The sequence below is a fragment of the Vespula pensylvanica genome, chromosome 2, assembly GCF_014466175.1.
Source record: "Vespula pensylvanica isolate Volc-1 chromosome 2, ASM1446617v1, whole genome shotgun sequence".
Taxonomy (NCBI): domain Eukaryota; kingdom Metazoa; phylum Arthropoda; class Insecta; order Hymenoptera; family Vespidae; genus Vespula; species Vespula pensylvanica.
The window spans coordinates 12583303-12589848 of NC_057686.1; the positions used below are offsets into that span (position 1 = coordinate 12583303).

At 38.2% G+C, this 6546-nt stretch overlaps 1 protein-coding gene across 3 annotated transcripts in view; it reads left to right on the forward strand.

Annotated features, from left to right (window-relative positions):
* LOC122627101 (PDZ domain-containing RING finger protein 4-like) overlaps window positions 1-6546 on the forward strand; it is a 153026-nt gene that overhangs the window by 87175 nt on the left and 59305 nt on the right. The window contains exon 1 of one of the 3 annotated variants that reach the window (XM_043807916.1): window positions 205-281. The exons of the other annotated variants lie outside the window; for them this stretch is intronic. The gene's annotated coding sequence lies outside the window, so the exon portion shown is untranslated. Of the gene's footprint in view, window positions 1-204; window positions 282-6546 lie in introns of those variants that run through there. 3 annotated transcript variants of the gene reach the window in all.

A 6546-nucleotide genomic window follows, 5' to 3' on the forward strand; every position in this document is an offset into this window, starting at 1 on the left:
TTTTTTTTTTTTTTTTTTTTTGGAGTACTCGACCGAATTTTGCGTCGATATAGAAAGGCACGTTATTTCCACGAGCTTATTTTACTTTGAAACTCATACTGATGTATATTTTTTGCTTATGCGTGTTACAGGTAAGGTCCGATGGCCTCACTTCGTCAGAAGCACCGTACTCATTGCTCTTCATCATTCGCGTCAGTAGGTCGAAGTAAAAGAGAGAGAAAAAAAGGAGCATGAAGGGAGAGAAAAAGGTTTTCGAGCAACACCCAGTGTTGCAGGCGTAGGTAAGCCCTTCTCGTGTTAGCACGTAAAAAAAAGGAAAAAAAACGAACAAAAAAAAAAGAAGAAAAAAGGATCTTTTTCCTTGCGTTCATTCGTTCGAATAGCCCGCCAACTCGAAAAGGTCCACGGTTAACGAATACGTTAAAGCGTATTAAAGGTGGAAGATCGAAATGATCGCGCTCGAGCTCTCTTTCATCATCGGCTATTACACGTCGATCGAGATGATTTTTTTTCACTTTCTCTCTTTCTATTTCTTTCACTCATGCACTCTCCTTTTCTCTCTTTCTCTCTGTTATTTGATTTTTTACACTTTAAATCATCCTTATTACGAGACGATATAAAATATTTAAAAAGATGGAGCACTCGACATATCGATTTGTAGAGTATCAGTTTCATTAGATATATTTATAAAACTTCTATTTATTCGATCAATAGTTTTATTAATTAATACTAAGTAAAGTTATTTTGTAAAATAAAGTTGATCAACATGTACGAATAATTTTTATTGGTGTAAGTAATTAAGTATCAATATCGTGTCGATTATATTTATCTACGTGATATTTTATTACAAATAATGATCGTTTATTTAAAATCCTAATACTAATAAAATGTTAAAAAAATTCTGATTAAATAAATAACAGGCTATTCGTTGATTCGAGACGAGTCTATCTATTATATTTTTCACTTTATATACGCGTCGTTCGTTTGAAAACGTATTGTGCTACTTAAAAGTATAATAATAATAATAATAATAATAATAATAATAAGTAATAATAAATAATAATAAATTCTTCTATTAAATATCGTAGTAAAATAATTACGGTTTAACGAGCATAGAAAAAAAGATTATATAATTTGTTAAAGCTGACGAAGGATAATCGTTAACGTTAAACGTATTTACATCCCTGCTTTCCTATCGATCAGGGAAGTTCGTCGATCTAATTCATTTAGCACCGTACATAATCGAGTTCGCGATACGCCTTGCGGCCTCTAACGTTCTCCCATCGCCTGTAGCAAGTCTCTCGAAATAAATCGTGCTTTTTCCCCGAGCATCAGTCGTTATACGTCATTTACGACGTCACCGTAAATCCCTCGAAGCTTTTCACCCGTGTAATCTCTCTTTCGGAAGTATCGTAGACCTCGTAAAAAATGGCTGACTCCGTCAAAACAAGAACGTTCAGGAATTTAACTGGGAACATTGAGACGATGTACTATGCTTTTCGAACGAGATATAAATTGGATTATTTCTCCTTTCCTTTCTTCTTTCTTATTTTTTCTTTTTTCTTTTTTTTTTCTTCTTTTCAAGTACTATGTACCATCATTGAATGTGCTTTTCCTTTTTATCGATAAACAATCCAATAATTAGACAATTAGTTTACGAAGAAATTAAGTAAAATATAAGAAGAGTATAATAACAATCGTGTTTCTATTAAAGATTTTATTTTGATATATAACGTCACGTGATTTTGCGTTAATGTTTTCCGAAATCGTCGAGTTATAATATCTTCGAATAATTCATCGACGCACGACGGTCAGTATTTTAGAAAAAAGAAAAGGAAAGAAAAGTAAAGAAAAGGTAAGATACGAAACACCCTTGAAAAGTAATTAAAAACAAGCATATCCGAGATACGTTAATGGCAGACTCATGTCTTTGACTTTCATCGTATAACGCAATACCAAACTGTAAACGTAGTAATCACTAAACTCGCTAGGGTTTCTCCTACAGCAAATTTGCGCTCCTTCCTAGCCTTCAAATTTGAAAACTCGCTTTGGAGGAGAGAGAGAGAGAGAGAGAGAGAGAGAGAGAGAGAGAGAGAGAGAGAGAGAGAGAATGTATAGCATTCGACCAAAATGTTTCACTGAGATTCGAGTATCGAGTCAAACGCATGGTTTTAATCCATTTGCTGCTTCCTACCTACACGTCCATTTCTCTTTTTACTTCTTCCTGTGTAAATTTAAGTTGCGTTTATACGCTTTTATATACGTATATACATACACATACGTTACGTGGATATATATATATATACACATACGTTACGCGGGATATGTACATTTACCATGATCGTATAAGAGAGTGAAATACGTTTCTCTGTGTTTTCTAAAGAACAGTGGAACGAATCGTGATGCTTTATTATCAGTGGTTGTCGCTGGTAAATGAAAAACATCGGAAGGGAGGGAGTGGGGGAAGGAAGCAAGGAAAGAGAAAAAGAATATCAGAAGAAAAAGAAAAAAAAAAGAAAAGAAAAAGAAAAGAAAATTAAGTTCCTCGTAAATATGGAATTTCTCACGAACGATGTTGAATTCTATTCGTTTTGCATTATTATATCAGCAAATTAAAAGTTTTCAACAATTTTAACGTACGTTGTTAGATTGAATTAATAGAGAGGGAGTGTTGGATACTTTTAATCGTACTTTAGTTACGATTACGATCGAGTAACGAACGAAACGGAACGTACGTTCTGAAAGTTTCGGAAAAGAGGAGAGAGAGAGAGAGAGAGAGAGAGAGAGAGAGATAGAGAGAGTGACAGAGATAGAGAGAGATAGAGATAGAAATAGATAGAGAGATAGAATCGATGATAGCTTCCGTACGCGTTACAGTATAGTGGACTCTGAGGATATCTCTTTGTTCCTCGCTTGCGGTTAGATCGTGGAACAAAGGACATCGAAATTAGTTTATTCCCCGATGGTCACAGATAAAATTATCAGCTAGTGTCCTAGCCTTCCCGCGGTTCGAACGTGTCATTAAATTTAATGCCGATCGGAAAGCTATGTGGGATGAGTGAGAGAAGCTTTGAGAGGGAGAGAAAGAGAGAGAGAGAAACAGAGGAGAATAGAGAAGAGAAAAGCCATATTTCGAATGCATAGAATGCATCCAATAGCTCTATCCTATGTACTCGTAATCGAAAGCATAAAGAAAGAAAGAAAGATTGACAGATACGATCATAAATTGCAATTATTAAATTCATTTCTCTTAGAAACGAGTTTAAATTTATTACACATACATACATACACACACATACGAAGACGATACGTAATACGATCGTGTACTACGATCGTCGAATTTAATTGCAGGTTTTTCATTCTAACGAATATCACGGTTTGGAAGTTTATCGTTTCTCTTTTCCTTCTTTCTTTTTTTTTCTTTTTTCTTCTCTTTTTTCCTGCCTTTTTTCGTTTCGTTTTCGTTTCGTTTCGAACCGTTGGAAAAGCTTTGCACGACTCTTTCATTAATCGTCAAAGTCGCTGAACGTCTGAGTTAAAAAGAGTAAAAAAAAAAAAAGAAAGCTCGTTCACTCTCTGCTGACGGCTATCGTTTTCGGTTAGTTTCTCTATTTCTCGTAGAAAAGACATAAGAGTAAGAAGGAATAGAAAAAGGGCGGGCCCGGTTAACCAGCTATGAATTCCTCCGAGCAATCATGACGACTCGAAGGAAAGAGGTCGTGTCGCGGGGATCGTCTTAAAGAGTTCGAGCACGACATGATTCAACAGCAGCAGCAACAGTACCAGTAGTAGCAACAGTAGTAGTGGTAGTAGTAGTAGTAGTCGTAGAGTAGTAGCAGGAGTAGTAGCAGCATTTGCCGTTCTTTAGAGACCAACGACGATCCACCACGACTCGCAGAGTACACTCGCCGACTCTTTTTCGCTTCGGACAGTTTTAGATCCCGGCAGCGTGATAATATTGTGTGTCGAAGGTAGTATTTGCCGAAGGGAAGTCAAAGTCCCTTCTTTCCCTCTCCTATACGACGCCATACACGGTTCGAGCACGCTCGAGAAAGATTCTTTAGAAATACAGAAACTTATTTCATCCCTGCTCTTCGTCGTCGCCTCACTTCTCCTCTCCTCTCCTCTCCTCTCCTCTCCTATCCTATCATTTCTCTTCTCGTCTCACCTCTCCTCTTCTCTCCTCTTTTCTCACCCCCAATTCCTCTTCCTTTCCTTTCTCGTAGTAGTCGTACCCCTGCTACAAGCACTTTCTACTACTTCTACTTTTTCTTTCTTTCTTTCGTTTTTTCCTTCTTTTTTTCTTTTTCTTTTTCTTTTTCTTTTTCTTCTTCTTCTTCTTCTTCTTTTCCTTTCACCACTTTCACTCCTTCGATCACCTTCCTACCCCTATTCCTCCACCCCCAGAAATCTCTTCTCACCCTTAAATCTACCTCGTTTCACTCGCCAATGCGTCTAGTGTTTTCCTCGACCAAACAGGCAACCGCTTTTGCCCAAGTCCCGCTTTTGCACAGATCCTTCTTTCGAAAAGGAGGAGAAATATTTTCAATGATGTCCACTGTGTTGGTATGTCTACATACGTATCGGTTGATTATATGCAAGCACGACATTGTCCTACGTGTACACTAAGCATATATACTTGCTGAATTGAAAACGAAATATTCTCTCTCTCTCTCCCCATCTCTCTATACTATTTTAACATCCCCTTCGATATACGGAAGCTTTTTTCCGCTAGATCCTCGAAAGTGGACCGTGCGGAAAGGAAAAGCCGTTCTTTCGATTGATTCCCTTTTAAGAACCCTGCTCGTAGTCATTGCTTATTATCCGAAGACGATGAGTCTCACAAAAGTCTCTCTATCTCTTTTTATTTCTCTCTCTCTCTCTCTTTCTCTTTCTCTCTCTTTCTCTTTCTCACTCTCTTTTCAAACGGATACGATCGTTATTAATTTCCTTTTCCGTCTCGATATTCCAAGCATTGTCGACAAGAGGAAACGATAATGAAAGATCCTCTCCTTTTTACAAGATCATCTCACTGCCCGGTATCCTTAATCTCTCCGAGTGATCCTCCTTTCATCGGTGAAAGCACGAGCTCTTTCTCTCTCTTTTTTTCTCTCTCTCTCTCTCTCTCTATTTCTCTCTGGTGGATTTCTTCTCTGGTAATCTATTCGAGACGAGACCTACCGAATACTCGCGTGCACCTCGCCGACTCAGGTCGGATCATCCGTAATCAAATAGAGGCAGATTAGCGCCGGAGATTTCGCTTCCTCTTCTTTTCTCCTTTCCCCTTTTTCTTCCACCCCCTCCTTCTCTTCCTTCACCGTTTCTTCCTCCTCTTTTTTCTTTAACCCTCCCACGCCCACCCCTGTTTCATCCTTTTCTTTCCCTTACCTTCACCTTACCACCCACACACATTTTTCCTAATTCTTTTATCGATCGATTCCGTTGCGTTAGGAAGTATTTAATTAAATGATTATCAATAAGTATTAATAAGTATTTAATTAAAAATTATTAATATATTTTTTTATACGAATTACATTTGATTGTTTATATTGCTGCTTAATCGTGGCTCGTTAAATGTGATTTATAACAGATAGATCGCAAATAGGATCGTACATTATTATTATTTCACGCGTGATGTAAATGATAACTATCGTGTTAACGATTTTTGTTGTCGAGAATTCGTTTTAAGGAAAGAGAGAAAAGGAATAGGAGAAGAAAGGAAAGAAGAGAAAAAGAAAAACGTCAAGATTCGTTTTATTTTCCGAAACTTCGCTAGGAAGGTGGGAGATTATAATAAGAGAGCAAATATGACTGGGAGCAGTGGGATAGTAGTCAAGGACGCGAAGGGAGTAAAAAAAGAAAGAAATAAAGAGAGGAAGGGAGGGAGGGAGGGAGGTAGATAGGGAAAGAAGGAGGGGAGAAGATAGGACTTAGAAGGAGAATAAAAAAGTCGCTCCGAGGGATTGCTGCACATCGTCGAAAAAGAACTGTGGATTCCAGCAGGAAAAGAACGAAAGAATGTATATATAGGTACACGTGTATATATATATGTGTGTGTGTGTATATATATATGTGTATATATATATATGTATAAAGAAAGAAAGAGATAAAGAGATCGGTCGAAAAGGGAGAAAGAGGACGAAGGACACTTGATTTTTCCCGCTACCGCGGTCTTTCACAATACGGAAGAAACGAGTCGTCGCGAGTAGAGTCCTCCTCATTCTCTCTCTCTCTCTCTCTCTCTCTCTCTCTCTCTCTCTTCTCCTTAAGAGTAATGCGAATCGCCTGCCGGCTTGGATTCATCCGCGATAAAGTCTGAGAGCACATCTTCCTTCATCCTCACTAACTCCACCTCTTTCTTCCTCTACCCCCTCTCTTTTTCTCGCTCTCACTCTTGAGAAGTCGAAGGGAAAAAGAAACTCTCGAGGTTGCTAGCGCCAGCTTATTAAGTTTCCAAGTTGCCTGGACGGGTCGCATGAACGAGCGCGAACTCGACAAGAGAGAGAGAGAGAGAGAGAGAGAGAGAGAGAGAGAGAGAGAGAGAGA